This window comes from Scophthalmus maximus, chromosome 6, assembly GCF_022379125.1.
Source record: "Scophthalmus maximus strain ysfricsl-2021 chromosome 6, ASM2237912v1, whole genome shotgun sequence".
NCBI classification, from domain to species: Eukaryota; Metazoa; Chordata; class Actinopteri; order Pleuronectiformes; family Scophthalmidae; genus Scophthalmus; species Scophthalmus maximus.
Window position 1 is genome coordinate 27,512,013 of NC_061520.1, and position 23,169 is coordinate 27,535,181.

Below are 23,169 nucleotides of genomic sequence, written 5' to 3' on the forward strand. Positions count from 1 at the left end.
ATTTAGAATCACCTCCTGAGCAGTGCGTCGGCGGCCTGCCGCTGCAAAATTATTCCTGCCACTCGTACAGAATTTTATGAAATGTCATGAAGTCGAAATTTCAAGTTCCTTCGAGGGCTTTTATTTTGATGTTTCTTGATCCTACCTTTAAAAGATATATATATTTTAATATACGTCTACGTTTAATCTACGCCTGTGTTTTGATAGGAGTTAGCATCCATGCTAACATCCGAGTTAAACATGGACCGAGTTAAAAGGGTTAAAAGGCTCCCTGTACTTTAACTGACAAAGTGACAACAAACCAAAGTACAGTAAATACGGGGAGTTTATTAGGTGCAAGTCGCTTGGCACCTTGAATCTGGACAAACATTTAAGGCAGCACGACACTGATGTGGAGCAGTGGAGCTACACTGTTGGTTTTCCTGCAGCTCTGAGTGCGACTGTGACAGTCTGCTGATCAAGCTCCCCCAGTAAAGGTCTTTAACATGCAGTTAGATGTTTTGCACTGATGCACTTTAGTTATTATATTTGCCCCTATTGCTGGATTGATTGACTTGTTTTCCTTGAACCTGACTTGTAGATAGATAGATGAACTTTATTGATCCCAAACTGGTAAATTCTGTTGTTGCAGCAGCATGTATCTCTCCAACAACACACCTTACAAAACATAAATATAAATGTAAAAATATAACAACTGCAAAACTATTCAAGTATGAGGAATATAAATATAAAGAATTTACATAATATTAGGGCACGTGTGTAATCAGTTACCAGTAATGTGCTTAGATGACATTCAGGTGAAAATGTGCTGGATTTGTGTGGACTGAGTCCAGAGTGTCTCCGTCAGAGGTGAGTTGTTGTACAGTATAATGGCTTGTGGGAGGAAAGTTTTCCAATAAGAACCAGTACTGATAAGCAGAAAGTGAAGTTAAGTTTGATAGATTTTACAGTTTGAAAGAACATTCACCATAAGTTATTCTCTATTGTTATTCTTCCAACAGCATGCTTACTACGCTTGGACAACATTTATGCATTATTAAGTGCTTATTAAGTGATTATTATGGCCGTTTCTTTTTTGTTGGTTATTTCATATATTTATTTTGTTGTCCCCTACTCAGGAAAGTGTGCGAGAATGTATACGGGCTCGCTACTTGACACTGGGGGGCAAGCTACCAATACTCTTGAGTGGATACATAGAGGCTTTATTTTATTTTATACTATTATTTAATAAAAATGTTCCTTATCATTGTAATGGCTGATTATTATTTTTATGATAAAAGGACTTATAATGGTAATATTCTTACAACCATATACACCCTGACTAATCAAAAATATTTAGAAGAGCCTTAGCACTTATTTTGCTGGACAAGTTGTTTTAAGATCTCTACAGGGGTCGAATAGGACCATTTAGTTAAATACTTGCGATAATAGGAGACAAACGCAGGATTGTCTGTGAGAAATTATGAAATCACAGATTTCGAGATTGAAGAAAACAACATGCAGTCAAAGCCCAGACTCCCAAGTGGGTGATCTGGATAATCCTTAATTTCCTCGCAGAAAATGTTTCATTTCACAGTTCAACTGTTTTTGTGGATTTATTATTTTTACTATAGGGAATACCCATATATTTACGAGATACCATAACAGAAATCAGAATGCAGGATAATCAGATGTATATAGTTAAAGTGTTGTATGTATGTTAATGTTTTATTTCTTATCATGGATTGTGATTAAAGATTCACTGCAAAAACACAGTATTGCAATTACAGAGACATGGTTTCACAATTTATATGCAAACACAAATGAAGGGTATACGAATAGTTAGTAATACTGTTATGGGCCTAAAAAAAATCATTAAGAGGGGAAAAAAATCTTAATGGGCATAAACATCTAAAATGTAAGGTACAAGAAAGCCACCTGTCCAATTCTGAACACATAAAACTTAAAAGATCGTGGGCAAGCCAGGTGTACTTCGGGTAAGAGGTGTGGAGTGGCGTTATTATTGCATAGTTCCTAACAGTTTTGCATACATTCAAAATGTACTGCTAAGGAGGGGAGATTTATCTTAATGAATGGATCAATTTGGGGGGTCTCGATGTTGAATATCTATGCCCCCAACGAAAATGTTCCTACATTTATTAAAGGAAGGGTAGGCGATTTGGAAAATCGGCCGCAATGTCCGACCCACTTCGCCCGGAATGTCCCCGCTTACTTCAGACCTCTCTCCAAAGCCTGTCTCCCCACAACACATGAACGCGCACTGCTGCCTGACTGCATCGGAGGAGGAAGACACGAGCGGAGCACAACATCGCTAACAGACTGTTCGTGGCTCATTCACAAGTAAGAAAACATCTGACATTATCATAATATAAATGTAAACAATGAACATTGCTATTGTTGGTAGGCACATTTGTCAAGCTAACATGTCAGTGTTGGGCAATATCTTTGCAAATAGAATTTTGATGCTGGCTAGCTAGCAACAAGCTACTGCAGGCTAAGCTAAAACACAAGGTTAGCAGTACTACACAGCCAACGTTTGATTTGAGTTCACATTTTTAAACTTCAGCGCATTTCAGCCATATTGTGTGACGATGAAACATCTGCAGCACCTTTGTAGCTTTCTGCCCTTTTTTTCTGGTACTACCTTTGACACAATGAAGCTGAATTTTGTACAGGACTCGTAACATGTTGTTTAGCACGTCAGAGCTTCCACGATGAGTGTTGTTAGCTCAGAATATGAGTTTAATCCAGACTCTGTTCAATTATCTAATCATACATGTAATCATTTATCATGTATCTAATCTAATCATGTGATACTGTACATGCCAGAGTTCGAGGACTAAGCTTGGAGCAGTGACCTGACACGAGCCTGCTGCTTCACTTACTAAACCTCACATCAGCAGATGCTCCTCCACCAGGCCGTCCCGTTGCAGGTCAACCTACTTTAGTCTGCCAGAACTGCCAACAGACGTCGAAAGAAAGTGTAGTGGGCAACTCCATGACTCCTGTGTCCAGGCTGCCACATATGGAGGTTTACATTTTGCACACATACAGTATTTTCTGTATTTTCTTCTCCTCCCGGAGTTGACGCCAGCGTTGAAGAGTCACACCGATGTTTACTCCTCCTTGTAGTATCCAACCTCTTTTTGTCCGTAGCCATCTCTAATGCTGTCTTTCTGTTGCGATCGGAAGCTTTTGTAGGCACTTTCTCTGCCGTTCTGCAACTGTCTGATAGCTGTAGCTGTGGCTCTATAGCTTCTGCTCCAGTTGTTTGCCGTGTAGGAGACTGGTCATTTGCCCCACTGTGTGGTTAACAAGCGGAGTGTGCGCAGGCAGGGAGAAAGCCGGTCCATCCAATCATTTTCTTCAGACGGGAACTTTCTGATTGGTCGTGGTTTTTACATCCTGCCTCGGCCACAGAAAAGGGATTGTTTTCCTTTCAGTGTCAGATCATTCAATGTATTCATCGCTATCAGTATGTTACGAGAGTTTCAAGTAATATGACAGAAAGTGTTTCTCACAAAAATCACCTACCCTACCTTTAAAGGGCCCATATTATGCCCCCTTTTACACAAGTTACATTGGTTTTCAGGTGTGTGAACTACATGTCTTTGCCATTCCATGTCAAAACACCTCAAGGATCAAGCCACACAGCACCCTCGTCTTTCTGTATAAACAGCCCTGTGAGACTATGGTCGATTCCAGCGCTTTCCTGCTCACTCCTCACCCCCCTCCCCTTCGTGTTCCGCAAAGCTCCGCCTCGCTCCTCCTTGCTCCTCCCCGGGTCTGCTGCGCAACTACGGCGTTGCGCTGCCATGACAATAGTCGCACGTAACAAGGCACATACACGACGTAGAGACCCGGGAGGCACAGCGCACACTTTCTCCATAATTACACACAGAGCACAAGGGGCTGGGCGATAGAACGTTAACGACAGAACCCCTCACACAGATAAAAAATAATAAAGATATAAGTAGTGCTGAGGTGTATGGAGAAGAGCACAAGCTGTTGTTATATGCAGATTATATAATTGTGTATATTTCTGACCCTGCAAGATCTATCCCAATTTGATGAAGTGTCTGGAAACATTTGGATCTTACTCAGGTTACAAAATAAATGTAACCAAATCAGAGGAACTCCCCATGAACAATCTGATCTCCCCTCAATTTACATCTTTGTTCTCTTTTAGATGGCCCAGAGAAGGCATCAGCTATCTGGGAATAAATATACCCCTTAACCTTAGTCTATAGAAAAATTATACACAACTAATAAAGAAAATTAGAGATGGAGTCTATAGAAAGGGTGGAGTCTATTAGAATGAATACACTCCCAAGACTTCTTTCTCTCTTCCAGTCCCTGCCTACCCCCCCCAAATCCATGTTTGCACTTATAGATCGTCTCATCTCCAGATTTATATGGAAGGATAAGAAGCCCTGGGTTATACTACGACTACACCCCTGTCAGTGTCCCCCTGTACAACGAGCGAGTCAACCAAAAATCTCTTTGGAGATTGGTCAAAGATCACGTGGTGCTTCGAAAGAAGTACAGCATGTTAAGCTGCCATATGATCTCTCTGCTTTGACGCATTTTAATCTCCATTTTGTACATCAGCTTATCAGAAATAACAACTTCAAATCATTTGAACAATTAAAGGCAGATTTCAATTTACCTAAAACTGAAATGTTTAGATTAGGGATGCACCAATCCACCTTTTTTCAGCTCATACACCGATCCGATACCTTGGATTTTGATATCTGCCGATACCGAGTACCGAACCGATACCAGTGTTAAATTAATCAACTGTATGCCCCACTTTGTGAAATAGACTGGGGTAATTCCTTTGCACAACGCAGCATCTGGATTGTCTTGAGTATTAATTATTTGGTAAAACTAAATGTAACAAATTAACACAAACATTAATGTACTGAATAACTTGTTAAATAATGTTTCAACTGCAACTTGAACAAATATTCTAAACAGAAATCAAAATTCGTTGTAAACATTTTGTCCAAATCCAATATAAAATATAGCTTCTGAAGCTGAGAATTAACGATTCCAACATGTAGCATCTTACACAGAGAAATATACAAGCAAAATTGTAATTCAAGTAAACAAGTTAAACATTCAGAATAAACAGGCATCTAAATACTAAGTGAGCATGATGGCAGGGCTCTACAATGTCTACTTTCTCCCTTACCTTTTCTTTCCCCTCTGTACTGTCTGCCTTTGTCTGCCCTACATCTCACAGTGTGCACAATGTATTCTTTGCACAGTATGTGCCATTTCCAATATGCTTCAATCTTGTTACCATGAATACATAAATATACAAAAAGCTGTTTTTGCATATTTGACAAATGTGTATGTCTCTTGATTTTTGCACTTTGGGTAATATCTTCATGGTTGAATGCACTTATTGTATGTTGTTTTGGACAATATGAAGGTAAATATGTTGCAAAATGCTGGGCGAAATCTGTCACTCATTCACAAACATACTACTAGCAATTCAATTTCCATGTCGCATATCATATCTACAGCGGCGAATATGGTTTTAAAAGTAAGCACTCCTTCACAGTCAATTATTGTAAGATCGCATGGAGCTGGATTCGATCTCTCCACAGCAAACGACCTAAAACTGACAGTCTCCGCTTATCGCCGTGAGCCGCGCCCACTTGTCGGTCAAATATTTATACATAATGTCATCATTATGACATTAATCAATTCGTTACCGAACTAAGCTACTAAAAATCAAAAGTCAAGCATTTATTTTATGAAAAGGCATTAGAAAAATAATTTTTACTTCAATCATTACCACTAATATTTAATCTCTTCATTTGGATCAGTGTTAGCAATTATTTTGTGAGTTTTGACAGTATTGTCTTGAGTTAGATCGTTACAGTTTAAAAGTATTTTTGTCATCATGAGAAAACAATCTTGATTAATACCGGTATTTCCTGAGATGAGCCGAGGGTAACCAATTTAGGTGAACCCATATCAAAATTTTACCTGGATGATGACATAATGTATCAATATGTGACCGACACCGGCACATTAAGTGGGCATGGATCACGGTGATAAGCGGAGACTTTCAGTTTTAGGACTTACCTAAAACACTTACCTCTCTGTGGAGAGATCGAATCCAACTCTAGAATTGCGTAGATTTGCGTAGAATGCGTTGACGCGTCGCACTGTTTACATTGGTCCCCAGTGATCTAGGCGAGTTCCGGTGAAACAGAGTTGGTTGCAGCGCTGAATGTGCGGTTCAAGTTGCAGTCTGTCTGTTCATCAATGCCGCAGTGTCTAAGACAAATGAGAAGTATTTTACCGCTGTTGAGGAAGTAAACGGGGTGAGTCCCGGTCGGAGCGAGACACTTCAGCAACTGGATAAGGTGAAAGCACATCTCCCCTGGAGGAAAAGGCTGCAAGCTCAGATACTCATGTCAGTCAAGTAAAGCGACGCGAAAATATGCGACAAACAGCGAAAAACATAAACTACGTCTTACTTATAATGCTATGTCACGATAAGTTGTGTTTTGATCCATAAATCCACTAGCGGCAGCACACTACAAAGAGTGTCGGTAGAGAGAGATAAACACCCGTCTTTGTTATAAAACAGCTGTATTTAAATGGAATAAATGAGTTTTCGGTGAGAAACCTCAAATGGAACAGCTGACTACGTCTCCATCAAGCCTTTAACTTTGCTCTGCTTCACTTTGTCAGCCTGAAATTTGGCAGAGGTAATCTTCAGATGTTATACTATGGATTGTGTATGGAATATTACATTTTTTTGCTTCATCTGCATTATTACATAGAGAATAATATGTTGGTTTTTTTAGGTGAAAATTAAATCTTTTATTTATGTTGTTCCATCTTCATTTACTCTGACCCATATATTTGATTCATATGTATATACACTGAACAAAATTATAAACGCAACACTTTTGTTTTTGCCCCCATCTTTCATGAGCCGAACTCAAAGATCTAAGACTTTTTCTATGTACACAAACGGCTTATTTCTCTCAAATATTGTTCACAAATCTGTCTTAGATCTTTGAGTTCAGCTCACGAAAAATGAGGGCAAAAACAAAAGTGTTGCGTTTATAATTTTGTTTAGTGTATATATATTATTTATTGGAAAAAAATGATCAATAAATAAAATAATCGTTAGCTGCAGCCCTAGGCGGTTTCTTTGCCTTGTGTTCCCTTCCTTCTCCTCCTCTGACACCAGCACTCCGGCTGTCTTCGTCTGACTTCAGGCTGGTAACGTTACAGTCCGAGTATGTGAAACCAAAACCAAAGCCGGTCACGAAGGGGAGGTTGATGCAGGCGCGAGGAGAAGGGAGTTTAGTGGGCATCACGTATATTTGCGTCTGGATGGTCGCCACTGGCGACTGGCAGAAAAAGACAGCTAGCAAAATCTAAAAGTTGGTTGCATTGGCAACTGTTTTAGCCGCCATCTTGAGACCTTGATGTAATGTGCCTCACACACATATAATTTAAGGGAATAGATCAGTTCAATGGTTCGGCCCCATTTGTCACCCATACACAATCTATCTCTTTTGTCTATATCTGGGCCGATATCCGATACTAATATCGGATCGGTGCATCCATAGTTTAGATATCTACAAATAAGAAGCTTTTTACTTAAAAATCCAAACTGTAACAGATTGATAGAACCCACTCTTTTTAGAACAATATTCATTAAAGGTTCAGGATTGAGAAAAAACGAAAAATAATAAAGATTTAAGTGCTAAAAAAATAACAGTGACAGAGTTGAGTAAATAATCTTGATGGTTCTTAAACGGCAACTTAACTGATCAAAGACCCAAATTTCAAAATCTTAAAAATAGTGACATACAGGACTGAATTCTTAAAGTCAGAGTCTCACCACTTCTCATGAACATCATATTTTCTTCAACTTTGGACCCTGGGTTTTTGTTGAAATGTCAAAATAATATTTACCATTGACATATTTAAAAAAGGTTGTTCTTTTGTTTGATCTGCACTGTACTTAAGGTGTGTTCTTGGCATAGATTTTAAAAAGAAAAAGACAACATATGAAATGTAAGCCTCTTATCCAATGTCATTAATCTGGGTTTAGATGGGTCTGATCTGAACTCTTGCAGTAACGTATTGTGTCACTTCCGTTTGTTGTCGCTTCTGTGAACTGTGTTTATCCACCGCTGCTCCTCCTCCTCGTCTCTCTTTAACACTGCGGTTTTCTTTAACTATTGGGACAACTATCCGCTCCACTCTCCCTTGTTTAGTCAAAACACTCACAGCTCTCTTCCTCTTTTAGCGACTCGCTCGCTAACTCACAGCGGTTTACACACTCTTATCTGCGCTCCGCATCGTAGCTTAGCTAGTTAGCTTTAGCAGCTAACAATGGCTTCTTCCTCTCCTGCTGTCTCTTGCTCTGTGTGCTCCATGATTAGTTACTCCTCTGCATCCTTTAGCGATATTGATACTTGTAGTAAGTGTAGTTTGTTTGCCAGGATGGAGGCGAGGCTCAGTCTGTTAGAAGCGCGCTCTGCACCATGGAGAGTAAGTCATTAGCTGATACTGTTAGCCAGCCCCCGCTAGTCGGTGCAATGTGGGCTTCATAGATAACTGGAGCACCTTTTGGAGAATTCCTGGTCTTATGCGGAGAGACGGCATTCATCCAACATTGGATGGTGCAGCTCTCATTTGTAGGAACCTGACTCGGTTACCTAGACGGTCAAACCCGTGACTTTTCAGAGTTGGGACCAGGAAGCAGAGTTGCAGTCTTACACGCTTCGCTGCGCTTCTATTACAGCAGCCCCCCTTACAATACCCCATAGAAATTGTTTCTGCCCCACGACCACTTCAACTATCTAAACCACAGGTAAATAAAAGAGGTGTAATCCACACGAATCTTATAAAGATCAACACAAAACCTATAGATGAAACTAAAAATAGGACAATAAAATGTGGATTATGAAATATTAGGTCACTCCCATCTAAATCTTTGTTAGTGAATGATCTGATAACTGATCACCACATTGATTTATTCTATATGACTGAAACCTGGCTTCAGCCAGAAGAATATGTTAGTTTAAATGAAGCAACACCTCCCTCTTATAATAATACTCATATTCCTCGGACCACATGCCGAGGAGGAGGAGTAGCAACAATCTTCCAATCAGACTTATTGCTCAACCCTCGACCTAAACATAGTTTTAACTCATTCGAAAGCCTAACTCTTAGCCTCTTGAACCCAAGCTGGAAATGCCAAAAAACAGTTATTCTAGTCGTTGTTTATCGACCACCAGGCCCTTACTCTGAATTTTTATCAGAATTTTTATCAGAGTTTGTACTTAGCACAGATAAAGTTATTATAGTGGGTGATTTCAACATTCATGTGGATGTTTCCAACGACAGCCTTAGTTTTGCCTTTAATTCGCTCATAGACTTAATTGGTTTTACTCAACATGTAAACAAACACACTCACGGTTTTAATCACACCCTCGACCTTGTTCTGACATATGGCATAGACATTGACAATCTAACAGTAGTTCCTCAAAACCCTCTGTCCAATCACTACTTAGAGTCATCGAATTCTCGTTTATGGACTTTACTGAATTTGGAGAAAAGTTCTATTACAGCAGGTATCTATCAGGAAACTTTGTAAGTAAATTCAAAGAAAAAGTTCCTTCTTTATTTACTCCACTGCCACGTGTCGATACAGTGCAGGATAGTTATCAAAACTTTACTCTCACACAAATTGATGATGTTGTCAATAGTCCAGCAGCCTCACTACTTTCCACACTTGACACTATCGCCCCTCTGAAAAAGAAGACAGTCAAACAGAGGGGGATAGCTCCATGGTTTTATGCACAGACACGTGCTTTAAAACAGACGTCACGTAGGTTAGAAAGGAAGTGGCGTTCCAATAGTCTAGATGATTCTCACCTAGACTGGAAAAATAGTTTAATTACATAAAAGAAAGCCCTCCGAAATGCCAGAACCAATTATTATTCTTCACTAATAGAGGAAAATAAAAACAACCCCAGGTTCTTCTTCAGCACTGTAGCCAGGCTGACAGAGAGTAAAAGCTCTACTGAACTGCCTATTCCTCCAACTCTAAGTAGCAATGATTTCATGAGCTTCTTTAAAAATAAAATTATTACCATCAGAGAAAAAATTTACCAGTTTCTTCCCACTAATAGCACAGACACACTGTCCAGTAAAGTAGCCTCTGAACCAACAGTATCGCCTAATTTATATTTAGAATGCTTCTCCCCTATAGATCTGGCTGAGCTGACTTCACTTGTCACTTCATCCAAGCCATCAACCTGTCTTTTAGATCCTATTCCATCAAGGCTATTTAAGGATGTATTACCTTTAATTAATAGTTCCATATTAGATCAGATCAATTTATCTATATTAACAGGCTATGTACCAAAGGCCTTTAAGGTGGCAGTAGTTAACCTCTGCTCAAAAAACCAACTCTAGACCCAGATATCTTAGCTAACTATAGACCCATATAAAACTGCCCCTTTATCTCTAAAATCCTTGACAAAACTGTTGCTAACCAGTCATGTGACTATTTACACTGGAATAGTCTGCTTGAAGACTTTCAGTCCGGATTTAGAAAACATCATAGTACAGAAACAGCACTACTGAAGGTTACCAACGACCTTCTCATGGCCTCAGACAGTGGACATGTTTCTATTCTCGTCCTATTAGATCTTAGTGCTGCATTTGATACCATTGATCACAAAATTCTGTTACAGAGACTATAACACATTGGGATTAAAGGAATAGCACTAGAATGGTTTAAGTCCTACTTATCTGATAGATTTCAGTTTGTTAACGTTAACAACAAATCTTCCATTCATACAAAAGTGAGACATGGAGTACCAAAAGGTTCTGTACTGGGACCGATACTTTTCACTTTATATATGCTTCCTTTAGGCAATATTGTAAGAAAACAACACATCAATTTCCATTGCTACGCTGATGATACCCAGCTGTATTTATCTATTAAGCCAGATGAAACTAATCAGGTAGACAAACTTCAGGACTGTCTTAAAGACATAAAGGCCTGGATGACTTCTCATTTTTTACTTCTAAATTCAGACAAAACTGGTTATTTTACTCGGCCCTAAACACCTCAGAGAAACATTATCTAAACATATAGTTACCTTGGATGGTATAACATTGGCTTCCAGCTCAAGAACATTAGAAACATCCTATCTCAAAAGGATGCTGAAAAACTAGTCCATGCATTTGTCACTTCTAGACTAGACTACTGTAATTCATTACTGCTAGGATGCACCAATAAGTCTGTGAAAACCCTCCAGTTAATCCAAAATGCCGCAGCACGAGTTCTGACAGGAACTAGAAAAAGAGATCATATTTCTCCAGTGTTAGAATCTCTGCATTGGCTTCCTGTAAAATTCAGAATAGAATTCAAAATCCTGCTCCTAACCCTTAATAATCAATCTCCATCATATCTTACAGAGCTCATAGTTTCATATCATCCCAATAGATCACTTCGCTCTGTAAACGCAGGACTACTTGTGGTTCCCAGAGTCTGTAAAAGTAGAATGGGAGGCAGAGCCTTCAGCCACCAGGCTCCTCTCCTCTGGAACCAGCTCCCAGTTTGTGTCAGGGAGGTAGACACCATCTCTACATTTAAAGTTAAACTTAAAACCTTCCACTTTGATAAAGCTTATAGTTAGAGCTGCTCAGGTGTTTAATAAACCACTTCTTTTTTAAGCTGCTATAGGCCTAGACTGCTGGGGGAACTTATACCATTTACATTACATGTCACTAACTCTGTTTTCTCTCTCTCCTAGTAGATCTCTGACCCCAGAGCTGCACGTTTCAAACCCATCATTATTATTACTATTATTATTATTACTATTATTATTATTAATAACATCATCGCATTTATAAGTGTCAGTTTTCCCTAATTATAAGTATCAGTCTGGTGGAGATTAAAGCAACTGTTATACAACCCCCCCGATATGTTTACATTAAATGTCACTAACCCTGTTTGTGTTTTCTATCTCTCCTAGTGTATCTCTGAACCCAGAGCTGCAGGACCCAAACCTGTCATTATTATTATTATTATTATTATTATTATTATTATCATCATCACTAATAATAACAACACCTTAATTGTATTTTTTTATTATAAGTGTCAGTCTGGTAGAGACTAAAGCGGCGTTTGTACAACTGTCCTCTCTCTCTCTCTCTTCTCTCCTACTATCTCTCCTCTCACCCTCTTTCTGCCCACCTCTCCTCTCTTCCCCATTTCTCTCCTCACCCCAACCGGTCGAGACAGATTACCGCCCACAACTGAGTCCGGTTCTGTCAGAGATTTCTTCCTGGAGTTTTTTTTCTCCTCCGTCGCCAAGTGCTTTGCTCAATGTGGGATCTGTTGGGTTTTCCCTGTAATATTGTAATATTGACCTCACTATGTAAAGTGCCTTGAGACAATGTATGTTGTGATATGGCGCTATACAAAATAAAATTGAATTGAATTGAATTGAATTGAATTGAATTGAATTGAAATTGAATGAGATTTAGATCAAACTATGCTGACAGTAGAGATGATAAAATGTTCAGGTTAGAGTAGAGGAATTCATATCTTCCAGTCAAATACCTCATAAGGACAGAAGAACAATGGTGCGTGCATGTGTGTTCAGCTCTCCATCCACCCTCAACTACCCCAGGTGGAGGTCTCATCTGCTCAGTACAAGTGTACTGACAAAGCCCTTCTCATCCATGTCACCCTATCTCACTGGCCGGACCTCTCTCTCTCTGAGGGCCCTCCACAAATGGCTGCTTTATCCCCACAACTAGGGGTGGGAATCTTTAGGCGCCTCACGATTCGATTATGAAACGATTATCGATGCATCAAAAGAATTCAATGCATGATTTTTTTTTCATTTATCATTTTGTTTTGATCAATAATGAAAAAGAAACAGATACATTTCTTTCCATTATATTTTATGAATAGTAATCAATGTAAGAGATATGTCCACTGGAAGGTTATATATGCCAAAATATTTCCCAGCAAAAACAACATAAACAAATGTGCATGTCACAGCAAAAAAAAAGACTTCAACGTGTTCTAAACTTGTAAACATTAAAAGCTGATCTTATCCACAAATAAATAAAAACTTCCTGCTATGGGCAATTAGCATAGAATCCCTGAGACAAAAAACAAACCTACATTTAGCTGTAGCCTACATAGGAAAGGTGCTTAGCTGGTGGAAGCTGAACGTTAAGGGCAGGGTGAGGCTAAGTGCTCCGCTGCGCAGTAGAAAAGTATTTTTCTGCAGAGACACTGCTGCCTGGAATGCTCGCGTATCTCATTGCCAACTTGGAACTTGGAGGAAAAAAGATGCAACACGCTAGCTTTTCCATACGCTAGCTTTTCATGCAGCGGCTGCCATTCGAATCATTCCGGTAGGTTGCTCTTGCTTAGCCATGCTCACATGTAGCTTACTACCTTAACACGACGCGCATGGTCTCCACACCCGTGACGTCAAGCCATGGGACGTAGCGGACGCTTGCAGCGGTCAAACTTACAGTCTGAAGCTTGGTGATGTTAAGTTGCGTCTTAATGTTGAAAATTGAGTTGGAAAATTATGACTGTTAATTTTTCTGCATCGAGACATAATCGTTCAAAAGAGAATAGCGATGCATCTAAGAATCGATTATTTCTTCCACTCCTGCACACATCAAGATGGGAAGTGATATGCCAGGATGGGTATGCATGAATGCAGGCGCAAGAGAACATTGAGAAATGAGAGCTGCAGACAGTGTTGAATTACAAACTATGGATTGTAGAGAGGAAGGGAAGGAGGAAATTGCATCAGTTTTTCAGGAACGATACTATTGAGGGAATTGAATAACTTCTTGTCCAGCGCGCAGACGAGTTTTTGAAATCCATCTTTGGTCACGGTGTTAATAGAGACTTTAGCTCTATCTCTGTTAGCCTTCTGTGTCTTTACCGAAGAAATAATCGTGGTTTTCGTTACCTCACGGTGCCTTTGAGAGAGCCATTTTCACACAGGGTAACAGTCACAAATGACTCTGATATGGTACTTTATTAGACGGGCCTTGGGCATCACTAGTTTTTACTGACTTTTGTGCGTACGCTCATCACTCGCTGCCTGTGGGGCTTTTACAGCCGATACATGTTGGTGGTGTTGCCTCGGGATGCAGCGACTGTTCCAAGGCATGCTTTAGCACAATTCCTTCTTTTTTGCAAACCCAAACTATTCCCGAATCACGAAGTGCGGCTTTTCTTTGGAACTAAATTCTCCAATGTTGGTTCTGACTCCACAAAAGGGAAAAGTGCTCTATAAATAAAATGTTTTGTTTTTTTTATTATTATTATTATTATTATTAATACAATGTTTTTCTTTGGTTTCACGCATGTGTTGTTGGTGGGTAAATATGCAGTCAACTTGGGCTTCTTCTTATTGGTGAGCATGACTGCCACACGAGGAGGACGGCATTAGGGCTGCAACTAAGGATTATTTTCATAATCGTTTAATCTTTTGATTATTTTCTTGATTAATCGATTGGTTGTTTGGTCCATAAAATTTCAATAAATTGCGAAAAATGGCGATTGTGTTTCCCAAACCCCCATGATGATGTTTTGTTTTGTCCAAACACCAAAGATATTTAGTTTACTGTCACAGAGGAGCAAAGAAACCAGAACATATTCACATTTAAGAAGCTGAAATAAGAGACATTTAACTATTGCAGCTCTAGACAGCATTAATATGTAGTATTTTATTATGAAGAACTAGCTAGCAACACTAGCTAGAACTAGCAACATACCTCGTCAAAGCAGCTGTGTACAAAACACTCCACCATAGTTGCTGAATTCAGGCAAAAATATTCTCAACGTGAGCAGATTTTAACTTCTGAAAATTGTATGAGGTTTCTCCAATGTGTAATGTTTAGCTTCAACTCACTTTTTCTGGTTTTTTTCCATTTTCACCAAATTCCCAGGGAATCATTTTGGTTATTCATTTACCGTGTGATGTTTGAGAGCAAAACAGATAGAACTGGGTAATCCCAATAATAATAATTGCACAAAATGGAAAGAATGCTCAGTATACTTTTACCAAACTGAATTTAAATATTCACCCCTAAACATTTACTTAATTCAATTCATTTTCAGTTGAAGGTTTGACATACAGATCCATGTGAACATTATTATGTATTTCAATAATGTTTTATTGTATCTCATACAGTTCAGTTTAGGCTGAGGATGCTAACAGTGCCCGGGTGAACCATCACGTGTACTCTCGCTTCAACACTGACCTCAAGCAAACACACCAGCTTCATTCATGAGGGAACAATTGTAGAGCCCACATACACACTGTAGGCTGCATGTGGTGTACACAGTACGCAGCAGCGCACCATGATGAGTTAATAATTCACACCTAACGAGTACTTCATTTGCAACTTCAAAGGGATTTCAACACAAACTATTTAACATTCTACAGCACTGCATGGATCTGGGTCTCCATTTACATAAATGAATATTGAACAGGCTACACTGTCTAATATAATCCTCAGGGAATCTTGAGGGAGTGCTATGACTGCTCTTGTTAGCCAGGAAATTCATTGTCTGTAAAAATGTGTGCAATCAGTGTCAGAGAATATGTCACGCCATGGAGCAGAGCATGAAACTATCAATTTGCTGTATTACAACATTTTCCCACTACACTGTCTGTGTCCAGGCACTTTGAGATTCACTGTGGTTCCTTCAGCTGAGGCTTTGTTTACTGTCCGCTATCTAGAGGTATCCGAAAGAGTGGTGGTGGTATGTAGAAGGAGAGGTATCCGGTTCTGTGATCAACTATTATCCCTCCGCTCAGGGTTTGCACCAGGAGTACATTGTCACTAATCTTGGTGCATCTGGTGGATCACAAAACCCCATTAAACAGCTCAGGCACTTTGATGATGTTACTGACTAAATGCTTAGTGACATAATTAAATGGAATATTTAATCTGGCCACGGAAGTGGAGTAGACCTAGACCCCGACCAGTCAAGCTTCCAAATAATTGTACTTTGATCCCCTTTTGGGTCAATAGTCCTCTACAACAGACAGTATAAAAAAATGACTGGTTGTAGACCATGTCCAGCACAGAGGCTTACTGTCAGATGACTACATGTGTATTTATGTGCATTGAGAATGGGTGGTATTAAGGCTGGGGTACCCTTAAGAAACGTACAAATTGTCCCACAACAATGTATTAAGACAAACATAGTTATAGCTGTTACAAATGAATACACTTGAAGACAGGACCATAATCACTCATAGGCTGCACTTTTGCATCAGTCTTTCCTTGAAGGCAGTTATGTTGTTGCAATTAGGCACGTCACGATAATTACGTTTTCGATTAATTGTACGATACATGAAATAAACTCAATCACTTGTATTTACCTCAATAATCGCCATTGTGTTTGTTGACAGGAAGGCATGCTGCTTCAATCCCCTCCACTGCACTGTGTCACAGGCGCAGCTCACAAACTGTGTCAACACTTTTAGATAACATTTCAGCCTTGCTTTCTTCTAAGTTCATTTTGCAATAATAATGCTGCTTCAGAATTGTAATAAATGTTGAAATTACACTACTCTGCGACAAGGGCTCTTATTTTGACACGAAAAAGACAACGACAGAGCGCTGTAGAATCTTTGGGTGACACTCCCCTGAGGAGAGGCAGGGACAGAGGCAGTGAGGACAGAGTAGGGTTACCAGGTACCCATGAGATATAGTTGAATTTTGGTTCTGCTTATCGGTTATCAAGGACGTGACTACCTGCCAGAAGGTTTTTATTCATCTGCCAGGACCTGACTGTCTATGTCACATCCTGTCTATGTCTGCAAGCAAAGTGCAGTAAATGTGTGTCATTTATTAGCTGCAAGTCTGGTCGCACTTTGCTTATCAGCACAAGCATCTCAAGTAAAGATCTTTAACATGCAGTACTTTAGTTCAGATTTTACCCCTATTGCTGCTTTGATGAACTTCCCCTGCTGCTGATAAAAAGGAGGAAACTGGCAGCGACACAAATCTTGTAGAAGAGTGCAGTGATTCACACATGCAAGTACCAATAGGCCTTTAAAAAAAGCTCACATGATTCTGTTGCAAATAAATGGCAATAATATTGTTTATCAAAATAATTCTGGCCGAATACATTGTCTGACAAAAAGTACACAGAAAGTGACAGAAAAAGGGGAGTGAATAATGAAAAAGGAGAGTTCAAGACTTTCCATACTCGACCAAGCAGAGGACTTTTAATCTGAAACCACAGATGCATGGAGGTACATGGCGACACCTGGCCGAGGCGAGAGGGGGAGATAGAAAGAAAAGATAGAAAGGTAGATGTAAATAGATAACATTAAAATCAAAATTTTTAATTCCTTTTTAGAGCAGTTAAATTAATAAAATAAAAAGGAGTTCATATATATATGACTGCTTTGTCATTGATGAAAACGTAGCCAAGATGTTCAGTAATATCGATGCGTCATTGTAATGCAACCTTAATTTCTTTTATATTGAATTGAGTCGAATTGTGAGACCAGTAAAGATTCACACCCCTACTTTGTTGTCTCTGAAATAACGGTCCAGCTTATCTTAGCTAGGTAAAGTTAATGTAAGCCAACTCAGTGAAACATAAATTTGGGTAACATTACTTCAAGAAATGTTAGTAAAATAATGATATTGATATAAGCTATTTTTTATGATGGGGAGTGCCCTGCCCTCTCAGCTTTGAGTAGGGTAAGACATTTCATTTATAGTATTATGTGAAACCAGAGATTGTTTGACCCACAGTCCACTCCTTTTTCTATGAGTAGGTGAAGACAGACCAGGTGAAGTCGGACCATCCAGCATTGTACATGCTACTGAACAGGAACCGGCCACCTCTGGGACTCTTTCCCTATGACAGAACCTTAGCTCTACTTTGAATAGAAAAAAACTTTACAGTATTTCTCATGCAGAGCCTGCCTGAAATCATCCCCCTCTTTGTCAAAGCCAGCTTTTCAGCTCACCTTCAAATGTGGCCTTCCAGAATAACAACAAGTTTGGACAACACATCTTACAAGCTAGTGCTGTTCGAGCATTACCTGATGCTTAGTATTCAATGTATCATATTTGACAGGTCTGTGACACTGACTGCATATAAAAGAAGGATGGCGTGACAGCATTTCAGTGAGCCATGCATTCGTCCTCAGCAAAACGCACTGGAGTGGTGGAAGCCAACAAAAAACGGAGCGTTCGAGTATCAGCCACCTCTGTGCCAGCGGAGCGGGTCTTCTCCGCAGTGGGAGTGATCATAAACAGAATGCGTTTGAATTTAAATGCGTTTTTGTAAGGAAAACATGTTTTGAAGTTGTGAAAAATAAATCCTTAAAGAATAACTGGGACTGTTTTGATTAAAATAAACATTACGTGTTGGGTAGGCTGTGTTGCTGTGCATCGTTATTCCTGCAGAAAGATACGTTGCGTTCTTAAAATAGATTTAGAAAAACGAGTACTCGATTAGTCCTTGAGGAATTGATGCGATCCCTCGATCTTGGAATTTACTACTCATGCCCATCCCTAATACCAGTTGAATTAAAGACATTTGTTTGTCTGAGAAGGTGGTGGTGATGAAAGGTTTTAACATAACACACTGCCTGTAGTCCCTCCAGCTGCCACACAGAAAACGAGCCTTCCCCTTTTGACCTTTGGCACCATGGCTACAAAAGAATTTGTAGGGTGAATCTTGTTTATTGGAGAAGCCCTTTAACACCTATGCTATCACAAATCCAATTCGTTTACATTGACACCTGTGAAGGTGGTTGCCAATTATCAGTTTGGTGAAATAATTAATTCCTGTTATGCAAGAAATCAGTTCAGTGTAATCCTGAGAAATCTAAAGAAATTGTAACATTAACAGTTTTAAAGTCTTCCCCTTAATTTCACTTTACTTCAATGATAAAAGACAACACTACAAAAGAAGGAAAATAAGCAACTGTCCGGCCCTGAAATTCATCTTCATTTTACCTCACCTCTTGGAAATGCTCGTAAATTTTTCCTGTAGGATTTATAAACTGCAATGAGTAAACGACAAATAGTTTCTTCCTTTCAAATCACAGCAGGCCAAGCCTTTAAAGGGTCAAATGTGCACACCCTAATGATTGCATTTATTCGCAGGGCCAAAGGTCAATTTACAAGTCCAGACGGCTCTGGGTTTTTGTGTCTGACTTTATCCAGGCACAAGAACGAGAACATGCAGGCTACTATTACAGCTAATAAACAGTCATTCACTTCAGGGGCAATGAAAACATGTGCTCCACTTAAGTCTCACAGACGCCACTTAAATGTCCTTCCGAGATGCATAAAGTCATGATCTGACATGAACCACAGCTTTAAATGGAGGGAAGCAATGGAGAGCTTTATTTATACTTATCCTACTTGATCTATTTTCAGTAGCTGCAGCTCATCTTTACTGAAGATCTTGAAAAACTAGGGATTATTTGATTTAGGTCCAACGCAAAATTACCCATGTTACAATGCCCCAAAGGCACTTCTACTTGCTCATGCTGCTAATGTGTTGGCCTTAAATATTTTTTTTAAAGTGTAGGGATTGAAAAACATATATATATCTTTCAAATCTGAACATTAATTTCCATTCAGAAGTGAAGACAATCATGTGAGTAATTCCAAAATAAATGAGCAATCATCATCAACCTCATCCGGAAGGGATATTCCATCTCATTTTCTGGCTTATACTAAGCCATCAATTATGTTATGAGACAATGAGAGCAGAAGGCCCTGAGTGAAGGAGGCATTACATTATGAGAGGAAACCATCACCCATGGTCCACAAAAAAATTTGAGTTACTGTGTTGTAAGATAGCATGGAGACCTGCATTTGACCCCTGACCTTGGAAAGTATCATTATCAGTCATGACTGATCATTGCTTATTTCTCAAGATGTATCACATACATCTATCACATAGTTTCGTCCTCAGTTGGTTTTTCTGACTTGTGTTGTGCTCTGAAAAGCAGTTTTGTTCCAAGAACAGCATGCCAATATCATCACAGAATCCCCATTCGCCTACAAAGCAAACCGTGCTGGGTGTGCGACTTGTATTAGCTCGGGAAAGAGTGTCCAGAAATTAACTGGAAAGTTAGAAATATAGTCAAACTGGCTATGCCGCTACAGAGATGGCACGGCTGCATCTGAACTGATGTGGTTAAGCAACAGCGCGGAATCTCAACACTTTAACAGTCTATGCCACTATATTGTGTTTCACACGGAGGGGGGGTCACACTTCGTTCAAAATTATGAACATTAGTTGGTTGCCGTGGTCCCCTGGGGCTAAAACGTCTAGAGGACCTGTACTGGAATAAGTTAGCTAACTAAAGTTAAGCACACTGTTTGCGTTACAGCGCGTCAGTGGGCTAACACTGCGTTAGCAAATATAGCTAATATTAAATGTGCACTTCAAGTGTTCAAAAGGTCCTAATACACAGAGCAGAACCTGAATGAAAGCAGTGTGTGAGTGGGCGACAGTTAAACTAACACGCACACGAAAGTGCTCATGTTGAAAAGTTGTTCCAGCAGCGTCACGACTTCTCATGGCAGACGAAGGGGGATTGAGAGGGAAACAAGTGTGTGTGTGTGGGGGGGGGGTGTCATAGGCAGGAGTACGTTTAACTGGGATAAATAGAGCAGAGGCGGACTACTCAGCCCGCAGTGCCACTCACCTTATCCGGTGTCCAACTCTCCAGCCAGTCGCTCCAAACACCGCGTTACTCCTGGTTACAAGCAGACAGTTTCTACGGCTTCATTCAGCGCCTGCAGTTAGTACGCGGCTGGTGCCCGTGTACGCCGGGGAAGATAACGTTATTCCTCGAAGTTAGGAGATTATAAATTCCATTGTCGTTCAGTCCAAACTTGCAAACTTCCTCCCAGGCATCACACTCTCACTTGCGCGCTCCCACCTATCAGCTTGGTTAAGAAGAATTTAAAAAAACTATGCAGTTATTTGCATTTAAAAAAGATTGAAAAAAGCTTTGTTTGGTTTCTTTCCTCTGCTTGGTTCCACTCAGGAGGTGTCTCCCCCACATGTAGCCGGTAAGGGGTGGTAGGAATGGTTTACTGCTGCTCTCAGCTCTCTGCTCTAATATAATGCTGCCTTCATGTGCTCCTCGGATTTTCTATTACCACGCTCAGACATTGGTGGCGCCCGGTTTGGTGGGAAATAAAATCATACCGTTTGAACAGGCCAAGAGATATTTCCAGAGCAGACACGTGAGAGCAAAACCTTCGAGAAAATCATTTTGTACGTATAGAAAGTAAAAGTTTAAAACCAAACACATATTGCCAGCCTCCCAACAAAACACAGCACTAAAGTATGCATTCAACATCCTAACGCAAATGCATTTACCAGCTGTTACAACTGGGATGATGTTCTATATGCTCATCTATAAAAATAGGTCTATATCTTGAATATACATGTTATAGTATAAGATGCTGCCCACTGTGCACTGATGGCTGTTTAAAAACTGTCCCCAACAAATCAGAGCAAGCCTATATCAGGGGCCACTGTAAAACTTTACACACCTTTGGGTGCAAAAATATGGATTGTAATAACTTTTTTTATACCTACAAAAAAAGAGAAGAGACACAAACAAATTACCATAGTATAAAAGTTATCCTTAGTTGGTGCAAGTGAATAATCTATGCAGGGAGAGCTGGTGTTTTTGGCTCTCTGGTGACTCTGATAGCCTACAACTAGTCACTAAGCCCTACAAACTATAGTGTATACTGCCTGTAGTCACCTGATACATAAGTTAATAGACTGTGATTTCCTTGCTTTTTTAAAGCGAGCCGCAGTCTTTAACTATAACGAAGCATGAAACAGGCATCCATAAAGCATTAAGCTGGTATGACCGGAACAGATGGAAGTGAAGCTCTGAGTACTTGTGCTCACTGATGTTACTCTGGGCCCAGACCTCATGCACTTGGTGGTCTGAGTCAGATCAGATGTATTATCTATAGAGGCAGCACACAGATCACAAAAGCTGCTGCACACAATTGTCTTAATTAAAGAGGCTCTCTTTCCTGCAGAAGCATAAGGCATTCACTTGAGAAAAAAAAAGTTTTGCCCCATTTTCATGAATAATCAATATTATCATCTCTTTGGTTCAGAAAAACAGACCCATTTTTTGGAAACAAAGCCTTTGTCAAGATTCTGAGACAATAAAGTAGTTAATTTAGGTGAATGCTGCAAGGTTTTATATTTACCTCTGTATCTTTGTCCCCACTTTCCAACAGAGGTGACAAACACAAGTGGCATATTAACTCCCCCCCTTTTAACCATCCTGTGGGAAAGAAGCTAGATAAGGTACACTCACTTCCGATCACTCAGCCCCGAACCCTTAACCCCCCCCCCCACCCCCCACCTAGTTTAAAGACAAGGACATGAATTAAATTTATTATTATTATTATTATTCTTGGCTTCCATAACAATGGAAATGTATGTGGTGCTTTCTGATAATTTTGCCTGAGGAAAGCATATATTTTTAGTGAAAAGTATTGGTCCTATCATAGAACATTGTTCTGTCCATGACTACATTTTGTTTGTTTGGAAGAGTTGTTATTTACATTAACAAACAGGAATCTGTCTGATAAGTATGTTATATATATTATAACGTAGCAGGATTTTATTCCTTTAATCCTGCTAACATGTCCGAGTCTCTGTAATTAATCTTGTGATTTCAGCAGAGCTAAGATCCAGCAGGACAAGTATAGAGACATGTCCACTGTCTGAGGCCATGAGAAGGTTGTTGCTAACTTAAAGCAGTGTTGTTTCTGTGTTATGATGTCCTCTAAATCCTGACTGAAAATCTTCAAACAAATCATTACTGTGCAAATAATCACATAATTGGTTTGCAAGTTTTTTCAAGATTTTTAATAAATAAAGAGGAGGTTAGACATAGATCAACAGATAGCTAAAGCATGTGGACAAAGTGTGGGCTTTTTGAAGTAGAGGTTTAATTAAAGAAACCTTAGAAGTCAACAACACAAATGGGCCATTAATACAACAAAAGTATGAGATGTAAGATTTCCAACTGGGAGCCACTATGTGCAGAATTTTAACATGCTATG

At 39.6% G+C, this 23,169-nt stretch overlaps 1 protein-coding gene across 7 annotated transcripts in view; it reads right to left on the bottom strand.

The window, feature by feature from the left end:
• plxnb1b (plexin b1b) overlaps positions 1–21,162 on the bottom strand; it is a 130,006-nt gene extending 108,844 nt beyond the window's left edge. For 5 of the 7 annotated variants that reach the window (XM_035631523.2, XM_035631527.2, XM_035631525.2 and 2 more), the window contains exon 1: positions 20,763–21,162. The gene's annotated coding sequence lies outside the window, so the exon portion shown is untranslated. Of the gene's footprint in view, positions 1–6,115; positions 6,298–20,762 lie in introns of all 7 variants that reach the window. The other 2 variants (XM_035631528.2, XM_035631520.2) reach the window with 1 other exon arrangement.
• Positions 21,163–23,169: the final 2,007 nt, after the last annotated feature.